Source organism: Eubalaena glacialis, chromosome 2 (assembly GCF_028564815.1).
Source record: "Eubalaena glacialis isolate mEubGla1 chromosome 2, mEubGla1.1.hap2.+ XY, whole genome shotgun sequence".
Lineage (NCBI taxonomy): Eukaryota > Metazoa > Chordata > Mammalia > Artiodactyla > Balaenidae > Eubalaena > Eubalaena glacialis.
Window position 1 is genome coordinate 112414054 of NC_083717.1, and position 21359 is coordinate 112435412.

The following is a 21359-nucleotide window of genomic DNA, read 5'->3' on the forward strand; positions in this document are numbered from 1 at the left end:
AATCAGCAATACGTTAAAAGAATCCTCTACCACAATCAAGTGGGATTTATTGCAGGAATGCAAGGCTTGTTTAACACCTGCAAATCAATCGATATGATACACCACATTAACAAAATGAAGGATAAAAATCATATAATCATTTCAATAGATGCAGAAAAAGCATTTGACATAATGTTTCAATATCTATTTATGATTAAAAAAAAAACTCAGTAAAGTGGATATAGCTGGAATATACCTCAACATAATAAAGGCCATATAAGACAACTCCACAGTTGATATCACACTCAACAGTGAAAAGCTGAAAGCTTTTCCTCTAAGATCAGAAATAAGACAAGGTTGCCCATTCTCACCCCTTTTTTTCAACAAAGTATTGGAAGTTCTAGACAGAGCAGGTAGGCAAAAGAAATAAAAGGTATCCAAATCAGAAACAAAGAAGTAAAACTGTCTCTATTTACAGATGACCTGATAATATATGCAGAAAGCCCCAAAGACTCTACAAAAAAAAAAAAAAAAAAAAAACTGTTAGAATAAATGAATTCAGTAAACTTGCAGGATACAAAATCTATATACAAAAGTCTGTTGTGTTTCTATACAATAATAACAAACTGGCAGGAAGAGAAATTAAGAAAACAATCCCATTTACAACTGCATTAAAAAGAAAAAATACTTGAGAATAAATTTAATCAAGAAGACGAAAAACTTGTACACTGAAAACTATAAGACATTGATGAAAGAAACTGAAGAAGATGTCAATAATGGAAAGATATTCTGTGCTCATGGATTGGAAGAATTAATATTGTGAAAATGTCCATATTACCTAAATCAATCTACAGAGTCCTTACAATCTCTTCCAAAATTCCAATGACATTTTTCACAAAAATAGAACAAACAATCCTAAGATTTGTATGGAACCACAAAAGATCCCAAATAGGTAAAGCAATCTTGAGAAAGAAAAACATAGCTAAATTCATCACACTTCCTGATTTCAAACTTTATTACAAAGGTATATTAATCAAAACAGTATGGTACTGGCATAAAAACAAACACATAGATCAATGTAACAAAATAGAGACCCACATATAAACCCACACAGCTATCATCAATTAATTTATGACAAAGGAGCCAAGAATACACAATGGGGAAAGGATAGTCTCTTCAATAACTGTTGTTGGGAAAACTGGACAGCCACATGCAAAAGCATAAAAATGGACTCCAAACTTACACCATACACAAATATCAACACAAAGTGGAACAAGATCTTTAACATAAAACCTGAAACCATAAAAATCCTAGAAGAAAAAATAGACGGTAAGCTCCTTAATGCCCTTGACATCTTGGCAATACTATAGATAGATACTTTTTATTGTATCTATCTTGACACAAAAAGCAAGAGCAACCAAAGCAAAAATAAACAACAGGACTACAACAGACTAAAAAGCTTCTGCATAGCAAAGCAAACCATCAACAAAATGAAAAGGCAACCTATGGAATGGGAGAAAATATTTGCAAATTGTATAACTAATAAGGGGTTAATATCCTATACACACACACACACACACACACACGTATATATATAAAGAACTCTTACAACTCAGTAGCAAAAAACAATCCAATTAAAAAAATGGGCAGAGGATCTGAATAGACATTTTTCAAAGAAGACGTACCGATGGCCAACAGGCACATGAAAAGGTGCTAAACATCACTAATCATCAGAGAAATGCAAATTAAAACCACAATGAGATATCACCTCACCTACTAGAATGGTTGTCATTAAAAAGACAAGGGAACCTTTGTGCACTGCTGGTGGGATTGTAAATTGGTACGGCCACTGTAGAAAACAGTTTGGAGGTTCTTCAAATATTAAAAATAGAACTACCATATGATCCAACAATTCCACTTCTGGGTACTTACAAAGAAAACAAAAATACTAACTTGAAAAAATATCTGTATCCTGCCCCCCCAATGTTCATAACAGGATTATTTACAATAGCCTAGACATGGAAACAACATAAGTGTCCATCAATGGATGAAAAGATGAAGAGGTTGTGAGATATATATCTTGCAACAACATGGTTGGATCTTGAAGTCATCATGTTAAGTGAAATAAGTCAGAGAGAGAAAGACAAATACTGTATGATCTCACTTATATGTGGAATCTAAAACAACAACAAAACCCCACCAAACTCAGAGAAAAATAGATCTGATTTGTAGTTACTAGAGGCAGGGGGTGGGGGTGGGGGAACTGGAGGAAGGTGGTCAAAAGATACAGACTTCCAGTGTAAGATAGATAAGCACTAGGTATGCAATGTACAACATGATAACTACAATACTGACGTATGATATAAAGGAAAGTTGTTAGGAGAGTAAATCCTCAGAGTTTTCCTCGTAAGGAGAATTTTTTTCTTTTCTTTTTATTGTATCTATATGAGATGATGGATGTTAACTAAACCTACTGTGGTAATCATTTCACAATGCATGTAAATCAAACCATCATGTTGTCTACCTTAAACCTATATAGTAATATATGTCAATTATATCAATAAAACTGGAAAATTAAGAAGAACAGAGTTGAAGAATTAACACTATTTCAAGATTTTCCATAAAGGTGCAGTAATTAAGACAGAATTTTTTTTTAACATCTTTATTGGAGTATAATTGCTTTACAATGGTGTGCCAGTTTCTGTTGTACAACGAAGTGAATCAGCTACATGTATATATATATATCACAATATCCCTTCCCTCTTGCGCCTCCCTCTCACCCTCCCTATCCCACCCCTCTAGGTGGTCACAAAGCACCGAGCTGATCTCCCTGTGCTATGTGGCTGTTTCCCACTAGCTATCTATTTTACATTTGATAGCATATATATGTCAATGTTACTCTCTCACTTCATCCCAGCTTACGCTTCCCCCTCCCCGTGTCCTCAAGTCCATTTTCTATGTCTGCATCTTTATTCCTGTCCTGCCCCTAGGTTCTTCAGAACCTTTTTCTTTTTTTTAGATTCCATATATATATATGTTAACATACGGTATTTTTCTCTTTCTGACTTCACTCTGTATGACAGACTCTAGGTCCATCCACCTCACTACAAACAACTCAATTTCGCTTCCTTTTATGAAGACAGCATGGTTCTATTGTAAAGACAGACGGATATATCAGTAGAACAGAGAAGAGCGTACATAAATAAACCTAAACACATATGGACATTTGTCTTTTGACCGAGGTACAAAGGCAATGCAGTGGAGAAAGGATAGATTGATTTTACAAATGGTGCTGGAAAAATTTAAATAATCATATAAAAAAGAAAAAAATAACTGATCTATATCTTTTATCATATACAAAATTTACCTTAAAATGGATCAGAGGTCTAAATATAAATCCTAACAATATAAAGCTTTAGAAGTAAACATAGGAGAAAATCTTCATGACTTTAGTGTAGGCCAAGATTTCTGAGATGTGATGCCAAATACATAATCCAAAAAGGGAAAATTTGATAAATTGCACTTCATCAAAATGAAAAATTTTGCTCTTCAAAAGACACCATTAAGGGGCTTCCCTGGTGGCGCAGTGGTTGAGAATCTGCCTGCCAATGCAGGGGACATGGGTTCGAGCCCTGGTCTGGGAGGATCTCACATGCCGCGGAGCAACTAGGCCCGTGAGCCACAATTACTGAGCCTGCGCGTCTGGAGCCTGTGCTCCGCAACAAGAGAGGCCGCGACTGAGAGAGGCCCGCGCACCGCGATGAAGAGTGGCCCCCGCTTGCCGCAACTGGAGAAAGCCCTCGCACAGAAACGAAGACCCAACACAGCCATAAATAATAGATAAATAAATTTAAAAAAAAAAAAGACAAGAGATAACAAATGCTGGTATGAATGTGAAGAAAAGGGAACCCTTTTCTGTACTGTTGGTAGGATTTTAAATTGATACAGTCACTATGGAAAACAGTATGGAGTTTCCTCAAAAAAATTAAAAATAGCAATACCACATGATCCAGCAATTCTACTTCTGGGAATACATCCAAAGGAAACAAAAACACTAACTCGAAAACATATCTGCACTGCCTTGTTCATTGCAGCATTATTTACAATATCCAACACATGAAAAAAACTTAAGTGTCCATCAATGGATAAATGGATAAAGAAGATATAATTTATGTATATACATATTATCCATATATGTACTATTTAGCCATAAAAAAGAAGGAAATCCTGTGGTTGTGACAACATGGATGGACCTAGAAAGCATTATGCTAAGTGAAATAAGTCAGACAGAGAAAGACAAATACTCTATGAGCTCACTTATTTGTGGAATCTGAAAACAAACAAAACCACTAAACGTATAGAAATCAGATTTGTGGTTACCAGAGGTGGGGGGGTGGGGGGGCAGGGACTGGATGGTCAAAAGGTACAAACTTCCAGTCAAAAGAGAAATAAGTACTGGGGATGTAATATACAACCTGAATATTATAGTTAACACTGCTGTATGGTATATTTGAAAGTTGCTAAGAGACTAAGTTCTATCAGTTCTCAACACAAGTAAGAAAAGATTCTTGTTCTTCATTTTTGTATCTAAATGAGATGATGGATGTTAAACTGATTGTGGTAATTATTTCATGATATATGTAGGTCAAGTTATCATGCTGTACACCTTAAACTTACACAATGCTGTATGTCAATTATATCTCAATAAAACTGGGGGGAAAAGATCTTAGCAACTTTCAAATATACAATACAGTATTATTAACTGTAGTCACCATGCTGTACATTTCATCCCCAGGATTTATTTTCTTAAAACTAGAAGCTCATATCTTTTGACTACCTCCACCCATTTTACTAACACCTCACCCCTGTATTTTATATTTTTGGAGGAACATACACATTACTTTCCACAATGGTTGCATCATTTTACCTCACCACCAACAGTACACAAGGGGTCCCTTTTCTCCATATCCTCTCCAACACTTACCTCTTGTCTTTTCTAATATATTTAAAAATTGTTATTGGTGTATATCTCTTGCCTTTTAATGACAGCCATTCCAGCAGGTATGAAGTGATACCTCATTGTGGTTTTTTTTTTTTTAAATCAGTCATCAATTTTATACACATCAGTGTATACATGTCAATCCCAATCGCCCTCATTGTGGTTTTGATTTGCATTTCCCTGATGATTAGTGATGTTGAGCATTTTTTCATGGACCTCTTGGCCACTTGTATGTCTTTTTTGGAAAAATGTCTATTCAGTTCCTCTGCCCATTTTAAAATCAAATTGTTTGGGGTTTTTTTTTGTTTTTTTGTTTTTTTTTGCTATTACATTTTATGAGTTATTTATGTTTCAGATATTGACCACTTATCAGATACATGATTTCAGAATATTTCATCTCATTCTGTAGGTTGTCTTCATTTTGTTGGTTTCCTTTGCTGTGCAGAACTGTTTAGTTTGATGTAGTTCCACTTGTTTATTTTTGCTTTTGTTGCCTTTGCTTTTTGTGTCAAATCCAAAAAAATCATTGCCAAAATTGATGTCAAGGAGCTTCCATCTATGTTTTTCTTCTAGAGTTTTATGGTGTCAGGCTGTACATTCAAGTCTTTAATCCATTTTGAGTTGATATTAGTTTATGGTGTCAGACAGGGTCCAGTTTTCCCAACAGCAGTTACTGAGACTATCCTTTCCCTATTGTATATTCTTGGCTCTTCTGTCGAAAATTAATTGACATATATGCATGGGTTTATTTCTGGGGTCTCTATTCTGTTTTATTGACCTATGCATCTGTTTTTATGCCAATACCATACTGTTTTGATTACTATAGCTTTGTAATAAAGTTTGAAATCAGGAAGCATGATGCCTCCATCTTCGCTTTTCTTTCTCGATATTGCTTTGGCTACTTCGGCTCTTTTGTTCCACACTAATTTTAGGATTATTTGTTCTATTTCTGTAAAAAATGCCATTGGAATTTTGATAGGGATTGCACTTAATCTTCAGATTGCTTTTGGTGGAATGGACATCCTCACAATATTAATTCTTCCAATCCATGAGCACAGAATATCTTTCCATTTATTGGTGCCTTCTTCAATTTCTCTCATCAATGTCATAGTTTTCAGTGAAAATGTAGACAATTGTTAATGACATTATCTTGAATTTCTTTGAAGTATAAAAAAAGTATTACAAAAGAATTATCATAAAGTTAGAAGTAGACATTTCCCTGTTTTATTTCACATAGTAGTAAGTTATTAACTGGTAATTTTTATCCAGTTCAAACTACAAACACTCTCTTTTCTTGATGCATACATAATGCTAGGAACTTCTTTTAAATGGTAGACATGGTAACCTACAGCTACAAAATGCCAAATCAGATACCTAATTGATTAAGTTTGACTTTATATTTTTCAATTTCAAGCATTTATGATGAGAAAGATTATGATCATGATCATGAACTACAAGCACCTGCAGCATATTTTGTACCCTACTGCACATAAACTTTTTGGGTTCCAAATCTCAATGCTGCCTTTTATGGAGGATAGTATTCTATCCTGTGTTGGTTCAACTGTAGAAAATCTTCATAGACAATGTCGTGTGATTGCCATACCACTAGGAGCTTTGGTGAATTGTGATGCCTATTTTATGAGAAACACTAACAAGCAATTAGAAAGGAAAACAAATTCAGAAATATTATAACAGTGGTTAATAATCCACCTGCCAATGCAGGGAATATGGGGTCAATCCCTGGCCTGGGAAGATCCCACATGCTGGACAGCAACTAAGCCTGTGCACCACAACTACTGAGCCTGAGCTCTAGAGCCCACAAGCCACAACTACTGAGCCCACATGCAACTACTGAAGCCCATATACTCTAGGGCCTCCATGCCACAACTACTGAGCCTGCATGCTGCAACTACTGAAGCCCGAATGCCTAGAGCCCGTGATCCACAAGAGAAGCCACTGCAATGAGAAGCCCGTGCACTGCAACAAAGAGTAGCCCCTGCTCACCGCAACCAGAGAAAGCCCATGTGCAGCAACAAAGACCCAATGCAGCCAAAAATATATATATAAATAAATAAGAAATTTTTAAAAAATGAAATATTATATCTAATAAAGTCTGTTTTCCCAGAAGGAAATGATTTGGTTGTCTTTGTGAAAACAAAAGTCTGTCATTTTTCCCTCCTCCGAACTTCTCAGCCTTATGCTAAGGATCCAAAAGCCTTGCTTGCTTTCAAAGGTTTTGGATGAAGACCAATAAAAATTCCTTTGCCACTAAAGTGGATTCTCCCTGAAGAAAACTTGCTGGGAGGCTCACTACATGTTCCTTTCTTTAAAAGAAAATCTACTGACATTATAAATATACTTAGAATACTAGAATGAATTAATGTGATTTATCAGTGCTAGAATCTAGTTACTGTTAGTGGGGGACTTTAACACCCCACTTACACCAATAGACAAATCATCCAGACAGAAAATCAATAAGAAAACACAGGCCTTAAATTGGTTAGACCAGATGGACTTAACTGATATTTATAGAACATTCCATCCAAAAGCAGCAGAATACACATTCTTCTCAAGTGCACATGGAACATTCTCCATGATAGATCACATGCTGGGCTACAAAGCAAGCCCCGGTAAATTTAGGAAAATTGAAATCATATCAAACATCTTTTCCAACAACAACGCTATGAGATTAGAAATCATTCACAAGAAAAAACTGTAAAACACAAACAAGTGGAGTCTAAACAATATGTTACTAAACAACCAATGGATCACTGAAGAAATCAAAGAGGAAATTTAAAAAAACCTAGAGACAAATGACAAAGAAAACATGACAATCCAAAACCTATGGGACACAGAAAAAGCAGTTCTAAGAGGGAAGTTTATAGCAATACAATCTTACCTCAGGAAACAAGAAAAATCTCAAATAAACAACCTAACCTTACACCTAGAGCAACTAGGGAAAAAGGAACAAACAAAACCCAAAGTTAGTAGAAGGAAAGAAATCATAAAGATCAGAGCAGAAATAAATGAATTAGAGATGAAGAAAACAATAGGGCTTCCCTGGTGGCGCAGTGGTTGAGAATCTGCCTGCCAATGCAGGGGACACGGGTTCGAGCCGTGGTCTGGGAGGATCCCACGTGCCGCGGAGCAACTAGGCCCGTGAGCCACAATTGCTGAGCCTGCGCATCTGGAGCCTGTGTTCCGCAACAAGAGAGGCCGCGATAGTGAGAGGCCCGCGCACCGCGATGAAGAGTGGCCCCCACTTGCCGCAACTAGAGAAAGCCCTCGCACAGAAACGAAGACCCAACACAGCCATAAATAAATAAATAAATAAAACTAAAAAAAAAAAAATGTAAAAGCCATTCATATTTAAAAAAAAAAAAAAAAAAGAAAACAATAGAAAAGATCAATGAAACTAAAAGCTGGTTCTTTGAAAAGATAAACAAAATTGATAAACCTTTAGCCAGACTCATCAAGAAAAAATAGTCTCAAATCAATAAAATTAGAAATGAAAAAGAAGTTTTCACTGACACCACAGAAATAAAAAGGATCAAAAGAGACTACTACAAGGAACTATATGCCACTAAAATGGACAATCTAGAAGAAATGGACAAATTCTTAGGTACAACCTTCCAAGACTGAACCAGGAAGAAATAGAAAATATGAACAGACCAATCACAGGTACTGAAATTGAAACTGTGATTTTAAAACTTCTAACAAACAGAAGTCCAGGACCAGGTGGCTTCACAGGCAAATTCTATCAAACATTTAGAGAAGAGTTAACACCTATCCTTCTGAAACTCTTCCTAAAAATTGCAGAGGCAGGAACACTCCCAAAACTCATTCTATGAGGCCACCATCACCCTGATATCAAAACCAGACAAAGATACCACAAAAAAAGAAAATTACAGGCCAATATCACTGATAAACATAGACGTAAAAAATACTCAACAAAATACTAGTAAACCAAATCCAACAATATATTAAAAGGACCATACACCATGGTCAAGAAGGATTTATCCCAGGGATGCAAGTATTCTTCAATATCTGCAAATCAATCAGTGTGATACATCACATTAACAAACTGAAGAATAAAAACCACATGATCATCTCAATAGATGCATAAAAAGCTTTTGACAAAATTCAACACGCACTTATGATAAAAACTCTCCAGAAAGTGGGCATAGAGGGAACCTACCTCAACATAATAAAGGCCATGTATGACAAACCCACAGCAAACATCATTCTCAATGATGAAAAACTGAAAACATTTCCTCTAAGATCAGGAACAAGACAAGGATGTCCACTCTTGCCCCTTTTATTCAACATAGTTTTGGAAGTCCTAGCTGCAGCAATCAGAGAAGAAAAAGAAATAAAAGAAATCCAAATTGGAAAAGAAGAAGTAAAACTGTCACTTTTGCAGATGACATGATACTATATATAGACAATCCTAAAGATTCTACCAGAAAACTACTAGAGCTCATCAATAAATTTGGTAAAGTTGCAGGATATAAATTTAATACACAGGAACTTCCCTGGTGGTGCAGTGGTTAAGAATCCACCTGCCAATGCAGGGGACCCGGGTTTGATCCCTGGTCCAGGAAGATCCCACATGCCATGGAGCAAATAAGCTCTTGCTCCACAACTACTGAGCCTGCACTCTAGAGCCCAAGAGCCACAACTACTGAAGCCCGCGCACCTAAGGCCTGTGCTCCACAACAAGAGAAGCCAACACAATGAGAAGTCTGTGCACTGCAAAGAGTAGCCCCAACTCACTGCAACTAGAGAAAGCCCGTGCAGCAATGAAGACCCAACGCAGCCAAAAATAAATAAATGAATGTATTTTTAAAAATCCTCCCCCAAAATTAATACACAGAAATCTCTTGCATTTCTATACACTAAAATGAAAGATCAGAAAGAGAAATTAAGGAAACAATCCCATTTACCATCTCATCAAAAAGAATAAAATACCTAGGAATAAGCCTACCTAAGGAGGCAAAATACCTGTACTCTGAAAACTGTAAGATGTTGATGAAAGAAATTGAAGATAACAAACAGATGGAAAGATGTACTATGTTCTTGGCTTGGAAGAATCAATATTGTCAAAATGACTATACTACCCAAGGCAATCTACAGATTCAATGCAATCCCTATCAAACTACCAATGGCATTTTTCACAGAACTAGAACAAAAAATTTTAAAATTTGTATGGAAACACAAAAGACCCCGAATAGCCAAAGCAATTCTGAGAAAGAAAAACGGAGCTTGAGGAATCAGGCTCCCTGACTTCAGACTATACTACAAAGCTACAATAATCAAAACAGTATGATAGGGCTTCCCTGGTGGCGCAGTGGTTGAGAATCTGCCTGCCAATGCAGGGGACACGGGTTCGAGCCCTGGTCTGGGAAGATCCCACATGCCGTGGAGCGACTAGGCCCATAAGCCACAATTGCTGAGCCTGCATGTCTGGAGCCTGTGCTCCGCAACAAGAGAGGCCGCAATAGTGAGAGGCCCACGCACCGCGATGAAGAGTGGCCCCCACTCGCCGCAACTAGAGAAAGCTCTCGCACAGAAATGAAGACCCAACACAGCCATAAATAAATAAATAAAATTTAAAAAAAAAACCAGTATGATAGTGGCACAAATACAGAAATATAGATCAATGGAACAGGATAGAAAGCCCAGAAATAAACCCATGCACTTATGGTCAATTATTTTATGACAAAGGAGGCAAGACTGTACAATGGAGGAGAGACAGTCTCTTCAATCAATGGTGCTGAGAAAACTGGACAGCTACAAGTAAAAAAATGAAATTAGAACATTCTTTAACACCATACACAAAAGTAAACTCAAAATGGATTAAATACCTAAATGTAAGACCAGATACTATAAAACTCTTAGAGGAAAACATAGGTAGAACACTCTTTGACATAAATCGCAGCAATATCTTTTTTGATCCACCTCCTAGAGTAATGAAAATAAAAACAAAAATAAACAAATGGGACCTCATTAAACTGAAAAGCTTTTGCACAGCAAAGGAAACCATAAACAAAATGAAAAGGCAATCCACAGAATGGGAGAAAGTATTTGCAAACAAAGTGACTGACAAGGGACTAATCTCCAAAATATACAAACAACTCATGTAGCTCTCTCTATATATATAAAGAAAAAAAAAACCCAATCAAAAAATGGGCAGAAGATCTAAATAGACATTTCTCCAATGCAGACATACAGATGGCCGAAAAGCACATGCAAAGATGCTCAACATCACTAATTATTAGAGAAATGCAAATCAAAACTATAATGAGGTATCACCTCACATTGGTCAGAATGGCCATCATCAGAAATGTACAAACAATAAATGCTGGAGAGGGTGTGGGGAACAGGGAACCCTCCTGCACTGTTGGTGGAAATGTAAATTGGTACAACTACTATGGAGAACAGTATGCAAGTCCCTTTAAAAACTAAATATAGAACTACCATATGATCCAGCAATCCCACTCCTGGGCATATATCTGGAGAAAACCATAATTCGAAAAGATACATGTACCCCAATGTTCATTGCAGCTCTATTTACAATAGTCAAGACATGGAAGCAACCTATATCTCCATTGAGAGAGGAGTGGATAAAGAAGATTTGGTACATATATACAATGGAATATTACTCAGCCATAAAACAAGAATGAAATAACGCCATTTGTAGCAACACAGTATGATAATCTCTAGGTCCATCTAAGTGAAGTAAGTCAGACTAAGGCAAATATCATATGATATCACTCATATGTGGGAGCTAAAAAATGATACAAATGAACTTATTTACAAAACAGAAACAGACTCACAGACTTTGAAAACAAATGTATGGTTACCAAAGGAGAAACATGGGGGGAGGGATAAATTAGGAGTTGGATTAACATATACACACTACTATATGTAACATAGATAATCAACAAGGACCTACCGTATAGCACAGGGAACTCTACTCAATATTCTGTAATAACCTATATGGGAAAAGAATCTGAAAAAGAATGGATATATGTATAACTGAGTCACTTAGCTGTACACCTGAAACTAACACAACATTGTAAATTAACTATACTCCAACATAAAATAAAAATTAAATTAAAAAAAAAGGATCTAGTTACTGTTCTTTTATTTCTTATGTGATCAGAGCCCGAAACCCCTCCTTTGAATAATCTTCTCCCACTGTCCGGATATTCAAACACACAGTTACTGATAGGTAAGTGCCTTTTCTCGTTAATTAGTACTTTTCTAACAGCAAAGATAGACTTTCCTCTTCTCTCTCACAACAGAAGCCAACACCATTACTCAAATTGCTCTATTGGACACACCTTTGTTTTTCAATCCCCAGTTACACTAGTATAAATTAAACTCAACTCTTTGACAGAATATTTTTCTCAGCCTTATCAAGTTTAATTTTATCCAAATATATAAACGTTCACAAATATAGTTGTATGTCCAAGAGAGAGAAATGGGTTCCAGAGAAAAATTCCTGGAGAGACACCACTACACCATTATAATTTATATAGTGTATTTAACATGGTAGATCCCACTGGGATGCATATAAAGACATGGGGGTGGGGGCAGAAGAGAATTATCTGAGTCATTAATTGTGGTGGTTTAAAAACGTGCCCACACATTCTTTGACACCACTTCCACTGAGAGGTGGAGGCTATACCTTTCCCTGGCATGTGGGAGGGTGTGTGACTGCCAGACCAGTAGTGCACAATGGAAGTGATGCTATAATTTAGGCTAGATCAAAGGCCACACAATTTATGACTGGTTTTTATTTGACAGTGGCCTTTGGTTCTCTGGTCTGCCATGTAAAAAGTTGAAGGCCACCATGCTATGAGAAAGCACAGCCTACCTGAAGAGGCCCTTGTGGGTGTCCTGGCCCCAAGCCTCAGCAGATATCCCAGCAGACAGCCAGCATCAACTCCCAGCTTCTGAGTCATCTTAGCTGAGGCCCCAAATATGATAAGCAGAGATAAACCATCCCGACTATATTCTTTCTGAATTCTTTTTTTTGGCTGTGCTATGGCTTGTGGGATCTTAGTTCCCCAACCAAGGATCGAACCCGGGCCCTCAGCAGTGAAAGCGTGGAGTCCTAACCACTGGACTGCCAGGGGATTCCCTCTTTCTGAATTCTTCACCCATAGAATCCATAAAAATGATGAAATATTTTAAGCTGCTAAGTTAGTTTGATAAACAGGATGGTAAAGGAATAAGCTTCTAAAGGGAAGATGTTTTGGGCTGGGGAAGAGAACAGGGAACACTGGATGCTGTTGCTGTTGTCTAGACCTAAGGTGATAAAGCTGTGAATGAGTCCTGGGGCAGAAGGAATGAAGGGCAGGGACAGCTAGTGTACTTACTGAAAGGGGGGGAAAGATGCTCTTACCACTGATAAAATATGAGGAAAAGGAAGAAAGAAGAATCATAGATCAAGTCATAACATTTTCTTAAACTAAAGAGCCCTTGGGATGACCTAATTACATCCATTTTACAGGTGAACTGTCAGTCCCAGAGCAGTTGAGTGACTTGCCCGGGCTCAAGTGCGACTCCAGTCACTACCAGAGCTGAGCAGCTGTCATAAAACCCAAGCCTCTTCTCCTTGCTCCCACCTCCTCTGGGTGAAGGCATGGTGATCAGTAAGGACTGCCATAGGACAGAGTGATAGAGAAGGCCAAGAAGGCCCCAGAGCACAGCAGTATGGATAATAATCACTGATACACTCAAAGTAGATGAGATAATAGCCCAGGGAGGAGGGGAGGATGCAGGAAATTCTATCTAACCACTCCACCCCTATCTCTAAGACAAAACCATCAGGATATTAGGGAGTGGAGCCTCTAATGGGAGGAGTGAAGGGACTATAAATATCCGAGAACCGGTAGGATTGGGCCCTCTGAGACATCTGCTTGAAGAAAAGACATTCAGAAGCGCATTTCAAGAGGATGACGCCTGGAGAGGCTTGAACCATCAACCTGCTTTCTAGCTTGTCCAGCTTCATTCAGCAGGAAAGATCAGGAGTTAAAAATCCAAGCTGGGGCCTGTTGTCTGGGAACAAAGACAATGTCTAGAGCACCACGGGCTTTATATCCTGAGAAACAATGATGGAGAAAAGGTAGAGACTGTAGGGGTCCCCTAATAGGCAGCCTCCTGACTCCTGGGCTTCTGACTCCCGAGAACAAGAAGGACGGTGATATTAACAAAAACTGGGAAATTTCCAGTGGACAAGGCAGAGGGAAAGAAAGAAAATGAAAGCCAAATTTATAAATGCTCCCTTAAGAGCCCTGGGGGTTCCTGCCAGCCCCCTTTAAGCCAAGGGGAGAACGCAGCTAATCTCAGCCACCTCTGCCCCCATACCACCATCAGCTGGAGTAATTCCAGCTTATCTACTTGTTCTCACAGTTTACAGACCAAGCTAACATTTCTTTGAACAAAGATTTCTAACTTAAACATTTTTTGAGAACTACTACTGCAAGGCATCATTCCAGCTGCATTTTGGTTCCTAGCTTTTCTGTGTTCTACGATTAAAAATATGAAAACACAGGTATTTGACTTAATTCACCGGTGCCGGCCCAGAAGCAGGGAAGCCTGCCACTCAGAACCGTATGGAGAACTTGCTCCACAAAGACATATCCAGACTCCGTCCTCAGAGATTCTGATCCAGCAAAAGAGGTGGGACCTAGAAATATATATATATATATATTCAAGGTTTTCAGATGATTCTACTGAACAGTAAGGTTTGGAAACCACTCTTGTACTAAATATTTACGTATATTTTGAATTTAAACAATAGCATAAACCAGTTAACTTCCCCTTTTCAGTTGTACTTTTAAAAATATTAATAAAAATTTTAAATATATTCCAAAAGTGTGAGGGGAGGAGAGGAAGGTAAGGAGATTCAATGAGGTACCTTGCATTATGCGTCGGTTTTTTTCAGTTCTCCTCAAAATGTGCACGTATAAATCCTTCTCTTACCAATTGGTCATCACGTGCAACTTCTAACATCCACGGTTCCTGTAAGCCACCATTCACAGGGCAGGTGTCTGTCATGTCTCCAGTCCTTTGCCTCTTCTGTTTTCTTCCAGTCTGAGCCACTGTTCAGCAACCACGCCGTCATGGAGCCTCATCCTTGCTACCCAAGCCAGTGACTCCGCCCGCGTGAGCCCGGCTTTTATAGGCTACTCAGGTGTTGCAGATAATCAGCCAGATTGGGAACAGCCGCCTAAGTGCTATTTTCAATAGCCTACCTCGCTTTTCCAAACAGTGGTGTGTCCCTTCCAGGTGAATGATATTAAAGGAAATAAACCTTATTCCTTTGGAAGACTTTGAAACAAATCGGGACAAAACATTAGTTTTACAATCTGAAACACATTTCTTCACACTGATATCAATGAAGCCCTGCAAACATCTAAGCCGTGAATAAGTGCATCAGTTAAAATCTATTTCCACATGCATAAAATAAGTGATAAGACCTTCTTATAGGTAGGTTTGTGAAGAAAGAGGGATTTGAGTTATGAGGTTTCCTAACCTGAGTTAGGAATCATGTGAACTCAATTCAAATTGATTAAAAGCACTTTGTTTAAATTTCACTGGATAGTTCTAATCTGTAACTGTAAAGCCGGCAGTGTCTGAGTTCGAAGTACTGCTTAAAAACAAAAATAAAGACAAGCAAATGCTATCATGTATCGATTTAAATTCTTCCCAGCGAGCAGTAACTTCTGAAAATACCTTTTGGGAGGAGGAATGTTTCACACTTTTTAGAGCAAAGTGAAACTTCTGATTGGAAAGATATCATAAGGGAAATTTTGTGTTCTTGGAGGCTTAGCATATCTAAACAAACATTTCTTATCCAGTTAGTGAGATGCAGAAGAAAAGATTGACTTTAGCAATAAATATACAATTTCACTCCCTCAATTGAAATTGCCACTGAATTCAGGAAGAGAAGAAAAATGCAAGGATTTTTTTAAAAGTTTTATGCTAGATAAAAAATATTTGGAGCCTGTGCTAGTGATGGGAAAGGTCTGATAGAATTTAGAGTAAGTTATAAAGATACATACTAATCAAACTCTAGAACTAAGACATGAATCAGATTACAGTATAACTGATAGTTGGTCATGATTAGCTACAGATTTAAAGCTGCAATCAGCTTTATTAGGAAATAAAGGTGATTTTTCAGTCTTCATTTTAATAAATCCTATATATACCTCTCACCTGTTCCCAAACTCTGAAGAGAAAGAATGGGGTATTATATATGACCCTTAAAACTTCAGCATAGTATTTCAGCTTTTCCTTCAATTCCATGGACTACCCCCAATTCTCTAATAATTTATTTTTAGCTTAAGTTAGTTTCTGCTGCTTGAAACCAACCAAAGCAAATGGAAACATCATTCTATAAATATTTATCTGAAACTAAAATCTGTAATAAAATCAACATTAAATTTAGGAGTATATGTTAGAGAATAATATTTAGCTGCATTTAAAAGGAAAGAATGCCTCTATCATGAGTCCTTTAGCTCCTACCTATAACTTCCAATACCCTATAGCCCAAGTATTATGGAAATCATACTGTTGACAGCAGGACTCATTTTTCATCCCATTCTCATAAATCCTATTATTATTAACTTGGGATGCCAGGTTTTTCCTAAATTATAGCCAGTTCTATTCACTAGTGTTTCGTGGTTTATTTCAAATTGATTACAAGACAAATCTAATGATCATTAAACTAGAAGGGAACATAATAAAAATTTCTGAAAGTAGGTTAATTTTATCTGAAGTCTGTATGTGATATTTAAAGACATACTTTTTTCTTTCCCCAAAGACATAGTATCAAATTATTCCTTGTCTAGTAAATTATTATGTAAAGCTATTTTTTAAGAACCAAGTAATTTTCATGTCATTCTAAAGTGCTTGCTAAAAAAATTAGATATTTAGTACTGTTGGAAATGAAGTAATCTCTCAAAACAGAATTAGTATCTTTATACCTGAAATAAGCAAAAGCATAAGTATGTCACAGGTGTCTCCTTAGTCCATTCTTTTTGTACAATTTGTGACAAATTTTCAAGGATTATATTTTCTTGAAATGATGAGATAGATGTTGGCCCTATTGCTTGGAATGATGAGGTCATGCGATGTTGTTTGCTGCAAAGCAGGAGTCACAAATAAGATGGAGAAACAATGAAAGGACGTGGGTGTGAGATCACAGAAGAATTTGGGAGAGGTTTTTCAGTCTTGTTATATACAGACTCTGTCAAGCTCAATTTTTCACCAGCAGAGAATGTTAAATTGCTGATTACCTGTGTAGATTTTGGAAGCACCAGGCAGACCCCATTATTCCAGCCCCCCACCCAAAGTCATCCTCACCCATTTGCTGATTTCTGGAATCCCACCAGACATCCTGTGTCAGGCATTAAAACACAGATGCCACTCAGCTCTAGGATTCATAATGGTTTAGGAACTTGGTGTGGTTTTAATCCTAGCTCAGTCACATGCTAGGCTGCAGAGACTCCGGCTGCAGAAGTACACACCACACTCCTGATTATTTCATAAGGGCTCTTTGAAAGAGGAAGATCTTCCCAGCATTCTGCTGCATGGAGAAAGCTCAGACTCTCACAGGCCTCTTTGAGACCAACCCTTTCAGATCACAACTTGGCCACTCCCAGGAGGGCTGGGACCATCTCAAAGCCCTGGATCATATGTCATTCCTAAACCAGTGTCAGACTTGTCCACTAATTGCACTCCCCTGATGCTTTAGGGCAACTTTATTTCAAAGGACCCTTAGCCAGGGTCCATCTCCACAGGGCTGCCTAACTTTGACTCTTTCAGGCTATAGAGTTTAAGCTATCAGTTCCTTTTGCCCCAGGAGACCTTGGTCTCCTTATGCCCATTGTTCCACCTTCTTTCCTGGGGCTTTGCTTTCTAGTTCAGTCTGCTTCCCAGTTTTTGAGAAGCAACAACAGACTACATTATCTGGCCAAATGAGAGAACTGTATCAGAAGACAGACTCAGGGAGGGCTGTATTATGACCTGGTGACAGAGTTTACTAGATAGTAGGGGATATGCTTTCTATTCTCACCGCTCTCCTCCCTCTTTGGCAAGGTAGCAGTCAGAGCGGAGCAGAAGATCAGGAGAATGCAGGGCAACAGATGGCGGGTGCAGGAGGAGAGGGTCCTGGGGAATCGTGCCAACCTAGGTGCGGGGCATCTTGTCTAAGAAAAGCAGTGCCTGGCAATGATCTGAGAGCCACATGATGGATTAGAAGAGGAAAGAAACCCAAGGGGTGGTAGGAGGATGTAGGAGCATGCCTGAGATACTCTAGCTCAAGAAGGGAACCATTTCCTCCGTGAGACTGGGCCAGAGACTACTGCTTAGTTGCAATGATTCATAGTCCTCCATTTAATTTTTTTTTAAAGAAAAAACAAAAGCTAAGATGATTGGCTCCTAAGACCAGAATATTTTAAAATTTAGAGGAAGAATCACAGACTCCTATAGCAGAGCTGGCAGGGACTTTAGAGTTTACCTATTCTCCACTAACTTCCTGTGTTAAACTTTTCTTTATACCATCCCTGGCAGAGGCTCACATGGCCCCTCCTTGGAGGTCACTCCCTCAAATAGCAGCACATTTTGATTGTTAGATCAAATTGTCAGGCTAGTAGGCTCTCTATACGACTCCAAATGCATGGACTCCATGTCCCCACATCACTACTAATCACAGGTCTGCCCTCTAGATTGAAACAAACAGTGTTACAGTCTAGGAGCAGGCATGGTCTATACCTACAGATTTATTCCCCCGAGAAGGGGTGAAAAACAGAAATACTTTGTCCTTAGACACAGTGTTTATCTCTTCAGGGATGATTTTCAAGTATTCAATGATTCTGAAGGGAGAGTATGCCAGGGGAAATAATATATTTTCCGTATGAAATCAGAGTTGAGACAGGGTGTCATATACACAGAAGTACCTATTCATTATTTTATTCAATCAACACATATGAAGCACATACGATGTGCAAGACTCTATGCTCAGAGACAAAGGGGTCCAGCACTCGGGGGCTAGTCTACAAGTCGGAAAAATTTCTAGGGCCCCGGGGCCTCTAAGATACGTCCAAATTGCCTCAAGAGGTGAAAAGAAATCCTTAGTCCTCTTGCAACATAAGGGCCCTGGACCACAGATCAACAGGGGTGCGTTCAGAAAGAGCTGGGATTCTCAGGAGTGGACCACTGGGGTGGACCGTGTGCCCTGAATCCACACCTTTAATGTCTCTGTTCATCTGACCGCACTTGTGTTTTTTTGGGCAGAACATGGGAAGGATTAATCTAAAGAGAGCAGGCAACTAACATAAAAGAAAATGAAGAATGTCAATTACCTGCTGTTGCCATATTTCAGGGACCTTTTTTCATGTAAAGCCATGCAACATGGAACAAAAAGCCCTGAATGCAACTGATTTCAAAGAGATGCAGAACTTGCTGTGATTCTCTAACTCAGACAAACACTCGGGAGCCACCAGCTGGCACGCAGCGCAGCCTAGCTTAACAAGCAGAAATCGCTGCGGAGCCGCTAGGGGGGACCTCAGCTCCAGGGAGCAGAGAGAGACTCCCGCACGCTCGAGGAAGCCACAGCGATGTTGCCTCTTGCCTTAATTTTGTCCTTTAAAATTTTTAACCACGGATTTCTGCCTCTTCTCTTGAACATCCACTAACAGGAGAGCACTCAGTGCTGCGTTTATACATTAGAAACAATCATTGAAAATAAAAGGATATTAAATGAAACGAGCTAATTGAGGCCTCTATGAAGGGAAAGGAAGTTTAGGGTCTCATCTCAATCTGTCCTTTTAATTGTCATAATTTCCCATGAGCACGAAGTAAGAGATAAATGGGGCATAGACTATTCTGCACGTCGTTAGGGGGTGGAGACGCTCAGGCGGGGTGACGGGATCGTGGTGGAGGCAGTCACCGCCCATCCCTGCTTCCCCGCCCCGCCCAGAAGATGCCTTAAATGCAGCAAACTCCTCAGCCTGGCCAAGGGAATGTTTAGAGCTGAGAGCTGTTTCTATTAGCTGCGTCTCCATCAGTCCAAGAATGAGACCTGCCTCTCCTGTGTGGGACAAGTACTTAGCCGAGGACACCCAATACACAATGGACCCAACTTCCAGAAAATTCAAAATAAATGTGAGATCAGACGGAAACTATAAAACAACAAAATACAGACCTCTAGTCACATTGTAAAAGCGCTAACATTACAAAAGCACTATCACCTTTTAAAAGGATGACCTTGTTGTGGGATTTCATTTGAAAGAAATCTGCTTAGTGCATTTAAAATAGGTGAAATTACAAAAATTTTAAAGCATACCTTTCACATACCTTATGGCATACTGAATTATCCTAGTAACAGGGGGGAAAAAGCATAATCTTTATAAGAAATCATTACCATTAATTTTTATTCTAAGTTTAGTTTTATGTGCTATGTAATTATCTCATAATGGTGGTATTCAAATATGAGATGTAAGAATTTAAATTTAAGGAGGAAAATGCCAATCAGTTGTTTAAAAAACACGATGGACACGTTAAGGTCAGACTTAAAAGCCATGGGAACAAAATTTCTACTCAAACTGTTTTCTCCTTTGTTCCTAAATATTTAGCACTTCAACCATTAGCTGTTGAAATGCAAAGATTTCGATTGTATTGCTGAAGTGGAAATTGCTGAGATCGTTAAAAATATCATTTATGAAGGAAAAAAGAATTTGCATGAACCCTGCACTAATTAAAGCTATGGATATACACTTTTCAGGGAATGTTTGAGCCCCGGGTTAACAATCTCTGCTTTAGACTGGAGGTGACATGGACTCTGAGAAAAGATGAAATATATGGAAGCTGAAGGGCCCATCACCCCCCAAATAGCATCTGTTCCTCGTGCCCCCAGGCAGCAGAGTGCCAAGCAGAGAATGCCTTTGGCAGAGAATCTGTAGGGTCCAAGCTTTGCACAGGAATGACCTAGAGAGGCTAGGGCTAAGTATCCAGCAGATGGGACTGCTGGTCTATCGTGGGCAGCGAGGGTCAAGTGGAGCAGCTGGGCCCCAAGTCTCCCGCCTCCTCTCCAACCCAAGCAGCTTCATCTGTTTCCATATTGGGCTTCTGAATATGATTGTATTTGAAGGAAAGTTTTTGCTGCTAAAAAATATGGATAAGAGGATTTAAAAGTTTTGAAAAGGTTACCTCTGGATGGGTTTTTTTTTTCTTTTGGATCATCAGTGGTTATTTTCCTATTTTTGCTTTCTGCATCATCCACATTTTCAACAATGAAAAAGTATTACTTGTGTAATTAAAATACACACAAATTTATATTAAAATCAAAGAATAAGCTTTG